The sequence below is a fragment of the Amblyomma maculatum genome, chromosome 11, assembly GCF_055883805.1.
Source record: "Amblyomma maculatum isolate TAMU_Amacu chromosome 11, ASM5588380v1, whole genome shotgun sequence".
NCBI classification, from domain to species: Eukaryota; Metazoa; Arthropoda; class Arachnida; order Ixodida; family Ixodidae; genus Amblyomma; species Amblyomma maculatum.
In genome coordinates, this window is record NC_139354.1 from 73,155,995 (window position 1) to 73,171,850 (window position 15,856).

At 45.2% G+C, this 15,856-nt stretch overlaps 1 pseudogene; it reads left to right on the top strand.

Annotated features, from left to right (window-relative positions):
• The first annotated feature begins 9,077 nt into the window (after positions 1-9,077).
• The window catches only part of LOC146174160 (uncharacterized), a 268,166-nt pseudogene continuing 261,387 nt past the window's right edge, over positions 9,078-15,856 (top strand).

Consider the following 15,856-nt stretch of genomic DNA (forward strand, 5'->3'; position numbering starts at 1 on the left):
TAAAACCTGCTGTTAGTTCGCGCTCGGCGTTGTCGTGTTTATGCCATTCTAGGTGCTAGCGCGTAAACCACTAGAACTTTAAGCATACCCGCACAGGCATATAACATTTTCGTTGCTGGAGCCTTGACAAAAGTGCTAATTATTTTGCAGTGGATATGTTTCACATCTGGAACTTTGCCACTTCACATAAAAATATGACAAGGTACTGCGGTTTCTTGAGACAGGAAGATTAGAGTGAAACAATCAATCTCTTCTCATAGCGATTCACGTTTATCAAGCTCAGGTAATAATAAATAATTTTAACATCGCGCACATCTCCACGGCTTCATACCGTTTAACGTATTTCGACGTGCAGTCAACGCGTATGAGTGAAGTGATTACGAGTCAGCAGGTACTGACGTCACTGTCTCCCTCCTGGCACCAACCCCTTGTTTGAAGGTGATCTGCGCATGCCTAAAGGGGGCGCTTGGCAGGCAGAAAGCGATACGTGGTAGTAGCAGTCTAAATGGCTGTAACGAACGTCGACTGCCGAAATCTTGCGCATTCTAGCAACAATACGCACAGTCTAAATCACCATGCATAGAAAAACAATGCAATGTTTAATATCAACTGCGTGGTTTTGCATGGCATGCCGTCAGTAGCACAAATTGGGCATTTATTTTGCAAACGCGTATACATGGGCATATTATTCTGCCCATAAGAATAATATTCGATGCAAAAAGGTTGCAAATACAAGTTAAAACCAATAATTTAAGCTTATTATGACGGCTCAATCTTAGCTGGACTTTCATGTGATCGTATTTTTTCCCGAGTTAAAGTGCTGCTTGTTTGTACCTTGGAAACGGCGTTGTTTAAAATTTTTCATCATCTGTGTTCGGCATCGCTGCGGAATTATGAGCGCCTGTTTAAAACTCTACGGTAAATACTTGTTTTAGAGTCCTGTTCGGTGGGATCGGTGAAAAAAAATTTTTGCGATGGTTAGTGACCTGCTTTTCACAGATGTACACCCTCTCTGCGACGCGTTTGTACCCAGTCCATTAAATATGATACGTTGTTGCGTGATGATGTTAGGATTTGTTGGAAAACCACATACATCATGGACGAAATAAGAATATAGATGCACCATGAGTATTTATTATTGCTGCACATGGCAGTCTTGTATTTCGCAGAACGCTACGAACGTTATGCCACACATTCAATGTAAAAACAAAGTTTTTTTTTCTTTAACTGCGAAACTCGTGAAACAAATTTCGGGACTCGTTTTTTCCTCTCCCTTCCTTTATTAGTTTTGCTCGAACCTTATTGAAAGTATGTCGCAGGAAAGCATTGAAAGGGTTAAATCTCCGTCTTTTATTAAGGTTGTCTGGTCTGTATATGCAAGCAGGCTACACAAAGCGTCAGTTAATATTCACAATCTGAGCTGAAATTTATCCGCTGACGTTGGACAGGTAACGGCCCTAACAGGGCAAAAAGTCCGTCAGTGGGAAACTGGGGATGTCCGATGTGGTTCAGAGCGGTAAATGTTCTCTTGATAACACAAAAAACACCATAATATCACTAATAATGTTTCTATCTGCCGCAGCGGTACACTTCCCAGTTTGGACACTGAAAATGTAAGAAAGGGCGTATGTAGGGTTCCCAAGAATACGCAAGGTATGAAGAATTACTTTAAAGCAGCGCTAGAAACACGGATAGATAGAAAGACAAACATTGCACTGGTGTTTATTGCGCTGCTGGTTTGGACATTATGTTTTATGTTTGAACATAGTTCTTATGTTTTAACATAATGTCCAACTAACTGCACCAACAAGCCTCCTGTGAAGAATTTGGTTCAGTGCATGGGCTCCCTATGGCTAAAGGTGAACCCTCGTGATATATCACTGCAAATGACACACGTATGTTTTGGTTTATTGTTAAAGAGAACATGAGTGGAGTGTGGTTAAGGAGATTCTCTATGGAGCTGAGACTGTAGTTTCTATCGGGCAACTTTCATTTCATTTAGTAAGAAGTATCCATCAGTCAGCTTTAAAGTGGATGTCAAGCTGGCTTAATGAAAGCGGAACTATGGCAAGGAGCATGCAAGCAAGAGGTTGTGATTCAATACAATCTGCTGTTAATGTTTCGGTTTAACCATTCTAAAATAATAAATTATATGGGTCCTGTAGCGATGCCTAAATAATATTATGTAATTGAATTTTTTTTTTGCGTTTTTGATGCGGACTGCTGATTTTGAACCATATGAATTCCAAGCACCAAAGATATTAGGATGTTTGTTCTTTCCATAGATATAAGTACCGAAAGCGACGTCATATTTTCATTTCAGTTCTTCCAGAGTGATGTAGGATAATAATTGCTACTGATATACCAGCAGTATTACTAAACAGGTTACCATTATCATAAATCCTAAGGTCATCCATTGCTACAAGGAAAAGATGCATTATTTGACAAAATAACTGTATCACCTGAATACTGAAACGTGATGCTACATCAGACAGCACCAAGAAAATCATTGACAAATAAATTAAGAAGCAAATGTGACAACACAGACCCCACCACTGACATATAGTGACAGCTGTAGGTATAGGTGGACGATGTGGCGTCTACTTCGAGCAATTAATATTTAATAAACTGCCGTTAAAATTGATAGCTATTACTCTGTATAGTTAACAGTCGTTCTAGATGTATTCAACTATGGTTCCGATTCCGTAATTGGCTGCTTTCACTTTAGTTGTCCTTTGATGTGAGAAAACTGTGCATCCCCAAGATCAGACAGACTTCATGTGTTATGAGGGGACATAAGGTAAGCTTGCAACAGTAAACTTAAGTCTCCGGCAAAGCAAGAAAGACAAAAGGGAATATATATGATTAAACGGCATCTGAAGGTTTGTTTCAGCGTATAGCCTTTTTTTTTTTTGCTTGCAATAGCTTGCAATCAATAGCTTGCAATCGCATCTGCAGCTCCGACTTACAGGCTAAGGAAATGGTAGCAACATTTCACTTAGGAGAACGCCATGTTTACTTAGAAGAATCTGAACTTTTCACCGAGATCAATTTTCCTGCTTTCGAGGGCACCTGTCGTCTCGCCAAATATTTGTCAGAACCGAAGTGAAGCAATGGAATCCAATGTACGGCGTAAACTCGCCTGGTGAGTGCAAATCATACTGAATTCGTAAACACAAGAACGTAACAAATTAGGTTAAATACAGTTTTGGTTCAGAGCCCATAGGAGTGCCCTTATCCCGATTAAGTGAATGATGGAGTGTTACGGTTTTCGACGTAATTAAATTGAGTGCGTTATTTACTATAGTATGTTTCACTAGTCATCACTTGAAAGTGCTAGCCATGATAAGTGTTTGGAGACAGAAAGAGCTAGGGGGCTTTCTCGAAGAATTAAGGAGGGGAGGCAGAGAGGAACTAGGATGAAAGGTGACGAAATTAATCAGCAAAAGAAGCCGTTTTTCAATCCAGCTAGGCGCGGGGAGAGGGGGGAGATAAAATTATATAAACTAGGAGACGTAAAGGAAGCAACAGTGTAAAAGAAGACAATAGGCGAAACAGGCCCTCTAGAGTTACAGCCTACAGGCCCGACGAAAGCCGAAATGAAGAAATTACAGTTGTTATGAAGCCTGCCTGGCTCTCATACGTTTACGAATATCAACAAACATTTCTTCACTTGCGATAGAGTAGGAGATGATTTTACCAGCTAAAATAAAATATCCTTTTGTGCTTACTTATTTCCTCAGTATAATGTGAATTATAATGCGCATTTTTTGTCGAAAACGAAGGTACATTCAAAGATGATCCTTCTTGTGCGGTAAATCGTATCTTGGTATCCACTGAATGCGCAGAAATTCTATGAGCAAACAACCTCATAGTTTTATTTTACTTTTTGCCAATAGCATGCAGTGTCTGTGCCGTACGCTGGAGCATCTAGATGGACGCCCATTGACTGAAATTAAGATTTTAGGTCCCTGGCCATGGCGATCGTCTGCGGTGAAGGCCTCCCAGGCACTGCTCCGCTTCATAAGAAGCACAGGCGTAATCGAAAGGCTATGAGTTTGCTATGAGATGACTGTGACATGATGTGATGTGACGTGTCTGTTATGTGACAGTACTAACTTCAACTATCCCAGTTGATTTTACTGGTTGATCTCCCTGCCTTTCCTCCTCATCTTCCTCCTTCTTGCCAATAGCATGAGAACGTTCCAATCACTGGCATAGGGGTTGCTATTATCGTGCTTCGCTCAAGTGTTTGTGGGCTTCGTCCTTTGACTTCGTCGGTAGGGTGTTACCTAATCCTTTTTCTGAGGTTTCCGGTTTCAGCTATGGATGCAGATTGTTTCTTTTCTATGTTCTCTTCTGTCTGCACGATGCAGCGGAGATGGCCCAGCTACAAAGCCAGTAGCAGGCCCGTGCATTTTTTTTCTTTCTTCCTAGAGTCACTGCAACATCAACATTGACGACAGGTTTCAGTACAGCGCTTCAGCCTTAAAATTGTTATCAACGTTCCTATGGAAGGATGCTGATCTGAAGTACCTGCTAGTCAGAAAACAAATGAGACAGGTTTTCACTTGCGGCATTATCGCATGAGAGAAGAGTCAACTCTTTTCATTTTGTGACATTTTGTTTGCAGGACTTTGGAGTTCACTGCTGTGACCGCAGTGATAAATTGTTGCGCTTTTTGAAGACCTGGGACACAGAACACGAAACAAAGCTGCGCATCTGTGTTTTGTATCATTTCTTGATTTTTTTCCAAGTTTTTGACAAAGCGCAGTAATGTACGACCGTGTGAATGACCAACTAGCCAAAATTGGAACATTTCTTATGACTGCAGTATCTGGACTGTAAGGCAGGCTTGTAGCAGGTATCGTGGAATTTATTTTAGTGGCACTTACGGCATTTTTTAAAGCTTTCCTCGCAACCTACGATTTCAAACTCCAAACTAGAAGCGTTAAAAAGCGTTCAGAGAATTGGCCATTATATTCACACAGAAATGTACTTTTACAGTTAGCACGCATTGCCGGTGCCAACATTCTATTATGCTAACTAAATTGTTGAGCCGTTTAATTTGAATAGAGGCCTCTGTAATACACCAGAGCCTATCGATTATTCACTTATTGTGCACTGTGATGTTATGTTCTTGACGCAAACATCATTCCGAATACCTGACAAGTCAACGAAATCACACATGCGGTATTAATTGTTTTAGAGTTAAATGAATTATTGTTCTGAATTGGGACCGCTTTGTTGTGATGTCAATACTCAATCTGGAAGAGCTCAATAATAGGACTGTATGTAAAATCACCTTCATCAGCAATGTAAATGTTCCAAAGTGAAATGAGATTTGGTGCGCGGAATTGTGTCTGCGCAGGAAGAGCCCCCTGACCGTCTGCACCATCTCGAGCCCTCTAACTGCCTGCCAGAAGTTTATTATTTGCTATGATCCTTTGCAACGTGGAGGTTTAACAGACTTGAATTAAGGAGAGGCGAATATATTTACCTATGCAATTGTTTGGCTGTATTAGCATGCATTACAATTAAAACTGTGTCTTCTGTGCTACACTTATCTAAGGCATCTTCTCGAAATCAGATGAGCGTCCACGTGGTGATGGAAAGCAGCACGTAATAGTACTCTACAGTACCAACCAATCAGTGATCAAACAGCGTACAATCTGCAATGAGACCGCACGTAGTGACCTCCTGTGCGCGGCTAGGCTGTAGTGCTGCCACCCCGACAACTCCGAGCCAAGATCTCACCCATGTCATGCCCAGCGCACGCTCCAGACGCCAAACTGCTGAGGTGCATCCAGCATATTTGTGGAATGTCCATATCTGTCGTCGCTTACTCCGACCACGCACGCCATGTGAGATGCTGACGATCGATACGCTGGCTGTAGCACTCTGCTGGCGGTAGCCTCAAATTATTGCCAATTGTATACCGAATAGACTTATTTCTACTCAAATGTATATGCTCTGAGACATGCGGCGCACTTTAGGTCACCTTAAATGTGATATTCCATTCACTTCCATTCCGCTCGTAAACTCACGTTTAAAGTGAGCATTACAGTGACCACTGGGAAGCACATTAAATTCCTGTACGTGGTCATATATTTGGGAAGCCATGCCATCGCAAAGATTTAAATTTCTCACTCACGTCCAACGCCACTGATGCTGCTTCCTGTGATAGCGACCCCGGAGTTTTTGTAGCATGGGTCGTTTAACAGCCTCGTCTTAGTATAAACCTGCCAAAAACTACGTAAAAACTGATAAGAATGAAGCTAAAGGGGTCAAGAGAGGTCTAAGATCCCAGTAATCATAAACCAACCAGAACACTAACTTCATGCAGGATTGAGCTATGTGTAACTAGTTTTCCTGCCACGGCTACGCGACTGGAATTTGGTCTATATAAAGGAGCTGTGGATAGCACGACAATCAACAAACGCCCTCCACACAGGCTTCTTTCTTGAAGGTGTAATGAGACATCTACAAAAAATGCTTTTCCATCCCATCTTCTGCACTATTCACACACGGCTCACCATAAGGCGCACAAGTTGAAGGAGAAATTAGGGCATTACTTTTATAATTGGTCAACATTAAATATGATCCTAAAAATAACAGAATCAGAAGCTAGCAGCAATGACAGAGAGCTGTAAGGTTATGTGCTGGCACGTATGTCATATAAATTCCGTACGAGGCGTCCTCAACTTTCCTCGCCCGTTTTTCCACTCGCCCTGAAAGTAGATGTGGAGTTCACGCTGGAATGAGGTGGCGCTTCTATGTTAAGAGAGCCATATCAGGTCGAGACCTGCGGTGGCCTCCTCATCGCTGCCGCTCAGATGTTTTCTCCAGCATGGTTTTCACTTCTTCGTGAAATCTCTTGCTCAACCCGATGTATGGCGACACATTTTCGCCGTAACGAATCCAGTACGCATAGCGTATGATAATGCGCATGTCTCTAACTAGTCACGCTAAGTGCTTACAACATGCTATCACTTTTAATCGTGAATTAAGCGACCGCATTTAAGCTGAGTTTACTAACAAGCCCTCCTGTGCACTGGATTCTATCACAGAATCCAGAGGGTCAAAAGTATTGTGGAGTATTATTAATAAAATGAGTTCCTCAGATAATCTATATGGTATTAGTTATATTCAGGACCAGATTTATATCTGGTGGGTAGCATTGCAGGTCGAATACAACCGCACCGCTATTTAGGCCGACATCTAAGGGATATTTTGTGTATATATTTAAGAGATGCTGAAGTCGGGGAGCGCTTTCTGTATACAGTGGAAGTTATGAGGGCGAACCGTCAGCTAACAGTCCTGCGTATTTTTCTCGTGAACGCGTGAGAACAGCGCAGAAGCAGGAACCTCGCGCTAGTAGTTTTCCCAGCATTAGCTAGAAAATGCTGCATTCGACCTAAAGATCTTCTCGATATAAGGTTTTTGGAAGCGGCATTTTTTACATCTGTGAATAAGCTCAGACAGAGTCTACTTATAAGTGCTCCTGTCGAGCTGGTAGTATGAATTTTTCCGGTGTTTCGATTACTCCCCACGCAGCTACGTAATATTAACACGATTATTTTTTCACTCTCTATACGTAGTACATCGCAGGATGAAGCCGCACTTTTTTCCCCCTTTCTATGATAAAAAAGCGCTTTGTACACTTAATTTGATGTGCTCAGAGCATTCACTCGATTTTTAATCATTTCAAGAAGCATTCACTAAAAATATGTATCAACTATCTTGCGACAAAAAAGGTCCTCCCCGACCCACGCCTGCTATAATGGCAGTAGTGCTGGACTGATATGCTCTTGCCCGCCAATTAATGAGGCAAACTTCAAATTCGGCGCAATCGTGCATGGCTGTGACTATCAAGCATGCAATCATTGCAGCGTGTCCACCTGAATGCTTTGTTGAGAAGTACCTTAAATAGTAAAGTAATACTGGAGCTTAAGGAAGCTAAATCTCCACATAGTAATAGGCAGTAGTAGCGGAAGAAAACAATTTATTTTAGGGGATAAATTTAGGGAATAGGGGCACGGTGTTTCGGGTCTTAAGTATGAGAGTCCGTTGGCTGAAGCGGCCATCAGAGCTCTCGCAACTAAAGGTATTTGTGACGCGAGGTTGGAGCTGATTAGGGCCGCTTCCCAATCCGCTCCAGCTTGATGGAAAGGCCTTTGCAATATCTTCTTACAATTTTCCAACAAAAGCATGATATTCATGAAGAATATTTGCAAATGTTCTGAAGTATGCGGTTTTAGGTGGGTTAGGCAGACTTCTTCTCGGGCTAATCGGCGCATGGCTTTTTTCTTAAGAGCTGCGTGCACTAGCTACACCGTCGCAGGCAGACAAAAAATGATCCAGAATTTCGCTTTTTTTGTCCCCTTTGTTTTATTCCTCTGACTGTTTGTTGTTGTGCGCGCAACTCTTCATTAAGGAAAAAAAATTCAATATCGTTCTAAGCACCAAAACAGATACTTAGGTTAGAAAAAAAGGGACACAGGCTTGTAACGAGAAATCGTAGAAGTGTAAATGATATGTAATCTGGGGAAGAATGTGTCAGTCCGGAATCTATTATTCTCTCCGGAAAAAAAGCTGATATTTTTGCGCACTCGTTGCCGGTGACGACACAGAGTGTATGTATACGTATACGTGAATCATTCGCAATAAACGTTGTCGGACGTTCAGCGGCGTCTTTTTCGACTGCCCTAAGTTCATGGCTCTTTTGTGCTGACATCTGTTCAGGACATTTGCATACACGCACAGTTTGCCACATTAACCGTTTGTCCAAAGGAACGTTGTATAGTCCACTGGTATAGCATTACTGAGCGGCACACTACAGTGACGTTTTCTCTACAATAAACAAGCCCCTGAAGGAAACAGTTCGGTGGATCCCTATATCTCTGATGTATTAAAGTGACCCCTTCCCCATTATTTCCATCCATTAAGCATCCATTAAGTTAGTAACAGAGCTACTAGAGTTTATTAAGCTGGTATCATGCGATGTGAACAGTCATTCTTAAATATCAAACCATGGCAGAACTGCACTCAACGATCACATGCAAGCGCGCAGACAGATGACTGAATTCACTTCAGACATCAAAAAAATGGCAGTGGCTTGGCTCTGGTTCAGCCTGGTAAAGTGAGTTAGCAACGTCCGCATGTCTACGCTTGTGTGTTCGCTTGTGGCATAGCTTGTGTGGTTTGATAATTTGGCTGTAGAGCAACACATGACACACAATGGTTAGGACTGTTCTTCCGGCGATTTTTCAGCGCGCTGTCTGCGCTTGGTGGCATTGCGGCATTCCTGAACAGTCATCTGTTCATCAGTAGCCGACGAGGTGGAAGCACTTGGAGAGCTAGAACGCAGTCGCCGAGCTTCATTTTGTGCACGATGCTTAGCACGACGTTCTTCAACTTTCTTTCACTGCCTCTTTTGCACGTTATCGCTTCCTTGCCGCAGCTTCTTGCTGACACCTCTCTTTAGCAGCAAGCATAGAAAATCAAACACGGCGAGGCGGAAGTAGCGGCGAACCATCTGTTCGGCGCGGCAGCGGCGCCGCTGCAGCGCGCGGCGCGCCGACGGTGCCGCCATCTGGCGAACCTCGGCTGAAGCGGTTGCTGTTCAAGGTCAAACACGGCGTCCGCCGGGGATACGCGACGGCTCGAAACCTGGCGCAGTATTGCTATCGCAATAAAACTGCAAGGCCCGGTCCCCGAGTCACCATGCTTCTAGTCGCGGAGTATGAGCCGAACAATATTTCCTGCAGTGCTCGCTGGTGATCAGGACTAAAAAGTTGCTGTAAAGGTCAGGTTAGTTTTATTTTCTTCTTCTTCCAAACCTCTTCAAGATGCTAGTCGATTTACCAGGCAACTTGTAGTTGACACATACACACAGAGACGAAGGACCACGAATTTGAAGAGGCAAGAGGAAACTTCACTTTATATAACAAAACACACAAAGTACACAAAACCTATTTACAAATGACAGGAGGAAGACTACACTTGACAAAAGAGGCTGAACGAAAACTAAGCACAGCTGTATGAGCTGGCACGCTAACTGCAATACGAGCTCACAGCGCTCTTTACGACTTCTAAGCCGGAACCTGCCTGCTACCGCTAATGTAGTTTCGTCATAGACTAGAACCGCCGATGGCTGCGCGGGGCAATCTGCCGCGCCGCCGTCTGAGAGCCGCTTGGAACTTCCACCTGCGCTGGTTTCTCTAGTGTGCGCGCCGAAACATTTTAAAATAGACCACTGCGGCCTTAGAGTTGTTATATAAAATGTTGATCATTTGTATGACCTTTTTCTTATGCGAATAAATTTTACAGACGAGAGCAACTTTGAAGGCTATTTATTTATTTAATCATACTGTCAATCTCATGGAACAAAATAGCAGGAAGGACCCATAAGTAATACATACAAATTTAAACTAAATTTTTAAAAAATAACAAAATACGCGATACAAAGCCGTGTTACTTATGCACTTCATGTGAGCATGAAGGGCGAATGATATCAATTGCACGAAAAAACTTTATTAGGCAGGACGGAAAGTAATACACGGTTTAATTTATAAACGGTAAAGGACTGCATTTAAAAGAAAGTAAAATGCAAACGGTTAGCGAACATTATACACTCAGCACTAGAAACCCTTATTGTTTAATTCTGCATAATATATTTCCTCGGTCTCCAACCTCGGTCTTAATTATGCAGCAGTCGCGTCACAAACCTGTTGCGCACCGATAAATTATAGCCGGCTTTTACTGCTGAATATTTGCCGGCAGACATGTGGATCGATACAAGCGGCTTTAATTGATCAATTGCAGCCGGTTCTTACTGCTGAATATTTGCCGGCGGACATGTCGATCGATAAGAGTGACTCTAACCGGCACGCTTGCGAAAGTTTTTTTTTGTTGTGTAACTCCGCTACTGGAGATCTATTGTTTGAACTTGTGTTCATCGGTGTCGTAAGCGCCGCAGGCAGAAACACATAAGAACAGAACGAACACAGGCCACCTGTTGCTTTGAATATGGGGTCACCGAAGTAATGCCACAAATATGTACTTTGTATAAGGCATCTCCTGCCGAACCTCTATATGCCGGCGTCGCATCTGACTAGCTTTACTGCCCCGAAGACTAGTTCGGCAGTTTAGCCATGTAGGTATAGCATGAGAGAAATGAACAGCGCGCAATAGGCTGGTGCAAAAGAAAAGAAACGACGAGCTCTTGTGTGTCTCAAAGTCTTTTTTTTTACATCCTTGTCCACTGCGTGCCATTCATCCCTGCACGCACTAAAGCATTCGCCATTTTTCAACTTTTGAGCCGTAAAGGCTTATAACATACAACGACATGAAAGAAAACTCATATCTCGACTATCCACATACCACTCCTGCCCGTATTGAAGAAGTCTCTTCAGCATCCATTCCTTTCCGAGGTCACAAACTATTTTAATATGGTGGCCCATATTGCCGAAACAATTTGCCCTATAACAATGTCTATCAAAATTATTTTTAGATATTAGAGCAAACAAATCGGAGCGCTTGTCACAGTACATTCAAGTACCTGTCACGACAGCTTCAACGTTTGCAGCCGTAATGATTCCAGGCGTAAGGATTTCAATCGAACATACACTACTAATACAAACAGGTCAGCAGAAATAAAGGTACCCGGCTCAGGATAACGGAAGGAAGTACACGTAGGTAATTTTCTAACTGTTGAACAAAGCCTGTGAGCAATGATGAATTCCTTTATGAACCACCACACCAAGGTTAAAATCGGAAAGCTTCAATGTAAACTTCAAATACCGAGATATTTGGAAAGCGGTTCAATGAGAAGCCTGAGACTTGCATTTGGAGACCTTTTGTTTCTCAACACTTTCCGATGGATGTATGGGCTATGTGTTTCTGATTTCTTATGCCGTACACGCGCATGCGCGATACCATTAATATGGCTGACCGGGACACCATTATCCCTTTCAAAGGATACTTGGTTTGGCTATATACAGTTTAACGACCCAAAATGGTTCACGCTATGAGTGACGCCAAATTGCAGGGATCCGGAAATTTTTACCACATGAGATTTTTTACACATCTCACGGGCGCCTTAATTTTCGCCTCCCCAGAAAAGCAGCCACTGTGGCCGGGAGGAAGAGGAGGAAAAACTTTATTTAGCCCTATATTTCTTGGCGGTTTTTGGGACGCCTTCAGAGATGTCTGCTTGTTGAATCCACAAGTCTTCTCCGTCGACTTCGCCCACGTTTGCACAATTGTCGTTTGCCCTCAGTCCAGGGCTCCGCTGGCTATGCCGCCCGGATTCTGTCCCGCACTCTTAAATTGAAATGCCCAGTGTCTTGTTCAAAATGCAGCAAGAATTATGGATAAAAAATATGAATAGCCTCCATTCGTTGATTTTTTCATGTGTGCAGGAGTTCCTTCATGGCGGTTGAAGTAGGCGGACACGCGTCACTTCGGCTCCGCAAATTTTGACCGATTTCACCGGACCAACGCTTTTTCGCCACCGGATTTCATTCGGAACTGGAAGACATCAAATGCTGGATCCCCTGGATGCCATATTTCAAGCGGTAGGACCAATTTTTTCGGATCTTTACCGGACTTGAAAGTTCCAAAGCGGGCCCCAGCCCGCTAACCCTGACGGGACGCCCAGCACGACATCGGGAGAGCATGGGACGCTAGGCTTATTGACGACGGCGGCGCCTAGCACCGACGCTTCTTCAAAGAGAGACCATATGGCAGGGCCAAGCCAAGACCCAAGTGCGTCGCCACAACAACCAAATGCCCTCCTTGACGAATTCCAAGGGATGGATGAAGACGACTTTGGAGACGCCGAGTCAGGAAGCGAAGACGGAATCCCGTCAGATTCCTCATCAGAGCGCGTCGGGTACAACAACGATGCCAGTTGGGAGCTTGTTCAATCCAAGCGCCAGAAAAAAAAAAAAACTTCAGAGACAAGGACAACGGAAAGGCACGGGAACCGGCCCGGACGCCCAACCTCATGATCGAAAATCACTGGGTAATGCGACCGGCTGCAACAAGACCGGACAGGTGGAGCAGAGGAGGCCTAGGCGAAGACTGCCGCCACTCCCAAAAAATGACATTGTAAAACAGGTATTGGGCTCCGATATGTTCAGCGCCTGATGCTTTGAAGAGAACGACGATCATGTTCAACGCGCGTGACGGTCAGGAAAGAAGACGACAACGAAGCTCTCTCTCCGACGCTCGGGCGTGCGCTTACAGAAGTGCAGCGACTGATCGCAGAACGTTCCATTGATTGTTGACGGCGTAGCGCCATGTTTAAGGACTCCTATTACAAGTGGTGGAGGTGCTGGGTAGCAGGTAGACAAAGAAAGCTGGCGTGCGACTTCTTCACGCACAAAGTGTTGAATCTGCTGAAAGATCGACTGCTGATCCAGGGCACCGTCCCCGGAGAGAGCCAAGCTGGAAAGGGTGGCCTGCTGAAGGCCAGCACGTCGTGTAGAAAGCCGCCTTTTGGGCAGCTCATCGAAGCTTTGGCAGAATCTGATTACATCGGACACAATTTGGGGATTTTTGGCGACGAGCATATGGAAGGCGTCATCGTCAATACCTTGCATAATGTGCCCGATCTTCTCAGCGTCGCTCATGGTAGGGTTGACGCGCTTGCAGAGGTTGACGACATCTTCTATGAAACTGGTGAAGTTCTCGCCGGTTTGTTGTGCCCGACTTTACAAGCGTTGCTCGGAGCGAAGCTTACGTATAGCGGGACGGCCAAAAACTTCGGTCAGGCTGGTCTTGAGAGCCGCCCAGGTAGGGATGTCACTTTCATGGTTGCGGAACCATAGATTGGCCACGTCGCTCAAATAAAAAATGACGTTTGTGAGCTTCACGTTGTCGTCCCACTTGTTGTACGCACTTACGCGTTCATACGACGCCAACCAGTCTTCTACATCCGTGTCATCGGTGCCGCTGAAGATTGCTGGGTCGCGCTGACGCGCTGCACCGGGACAGATGGCAGGCGATGGGGTTGGCGGTTGGTTGGCGGTCTCAGGCATCGCGGAAGTGGTAGGCAACGCTCGGCTGCGAAGCTCCAGGTTGAAGGGATTGCTGGCACCTCCACCACTTGAATAGGAGCCGATGTACAATCATACCCCGTCCATCCCGCCCGTGTTCCCTGAGCCTCCTCCGCAGTCCTCTTCAAATTACGATCGCCGATCCCACCGCTCGCCTTCACCAGGCCGTCGTTCCCGTTCTCCAATGCTTCGCCGCCAATCAACCGGTCACACGGAAAACTAACGGCTGCAGTTCCGGAGGCAAGAACTGCGCCATCAGGGAATAACACAAGACCTGTTTCATTACCAGCCAACATTATTACCGTATTCATTGAAGGCGTTCCTGTCGAAGCACTTGTAGACACTGGCGCAGCCGTATCAGTTCTTAATTACACCCTCTGCCGCAAGCTCAAAAAGGTAATGACGCCGCTTCCTGCCGTTTCTCTTCGCACCGCCAGCGCTCAGGACATTCGACCATTAGCCGCCTGCACCACCCGCCTTGTCATCGACGACGTTCAATACACAACAGAATTCCTCGTCCTCGCCAGCTCATCACACGACGTCATCCTTGGTTGGGATTTCCTCTCCAATCATAACGCCATAATAGACTGTGCCCGTGCTCAACTTGAGTTATCACCCCTCAGCGAAACTTCTTTCGACGCGTCCGCTGCTGCTGCCGCTACTGTGCACGTTGCAGAGGGCACCGATGTTCCGCCTTTCTCCTCAGTGCTTGTGCCTCTTTATTGTGCTGCTCTTTCCGATGCCACTGTTATCAACACACCCTCGTTACGATGCGCTGACCAAAAAGCTGTGTTGCTGCCCCATGCTGTGCTAAAAATTTTTCGCAGCTCAAGTGCTATTTTCGTTTGTAACCCGTGCCCCTGCCCAACTACTTTGCTCCGTGGCCAGTCACTGGGTAGCGTTGCTTTGCTCGATTCCACTCCCACCTATTCCTTCGTCGATAACACTGCCGGCCTTCACATCAGCGCCATAACGCCTCTTCCTGTCGCCACTCCATCTTCCCTCGAAGTTTTCCACCGGTCCATCGACGCTGGCCTGACGCCCCTACAACGAGCCCAGCTTGTCGCGATCCTACAACGTTTCGCGGCTTCGTTCGACTCCCAGCAACCTTCGTTGGGGCGCACAACTGCCGTTACTCACCGCATTGATACCGGCACGCATGCCCCTTTGCGCCAGCGTCCGTACCGTGTTTCAGCCGCCGAGCGCCGCATTATTGACGAACAGGTGACTGACATGCTCCAGCACAACGTGATCCAACCGTCGCACAGCCCTTGGTCATCTCCGGTCGTCCTGGTCAAGAAAAAAGACGGTTCAATCCGATTCTGTATAGACTACCGCAGACTGAACAAGATTACGCGCAAGGACGTTTATCCTCTCCCTCGTATCGATGACGCTCTTGACTGCCTACAGGGAGCTGAGTTCTTTTCTTCAATAGACCTGCGTTCCGGCTATTGGCAGGTGCCGATGGCAGAGGCCGATCGCCCAAAAACCGCTTTCGTCACACCCGATGGGCTCTATAAGTTTAATGTCATGCCATTCGGACTATGCAATGCCCCTGCCACATTCGAACGCATGATGGACAACCTACTCAGAGGGCTCAAATGGCACACTTGCCTTTGTTACCTGGACGACGTTGTCATCTTTTCCCCAGACTTTCCATCTCACCTCCAGCGCCTTGAGACAGTTCTGCAATGCCTGACCGACGCTGGCCTCCAATTAAATTTAAAGAAGTGTCGTTTCGGAGCACGACAGCTAACAATTCTCGGGCATGTCGTCTCCAAGGACGGCGT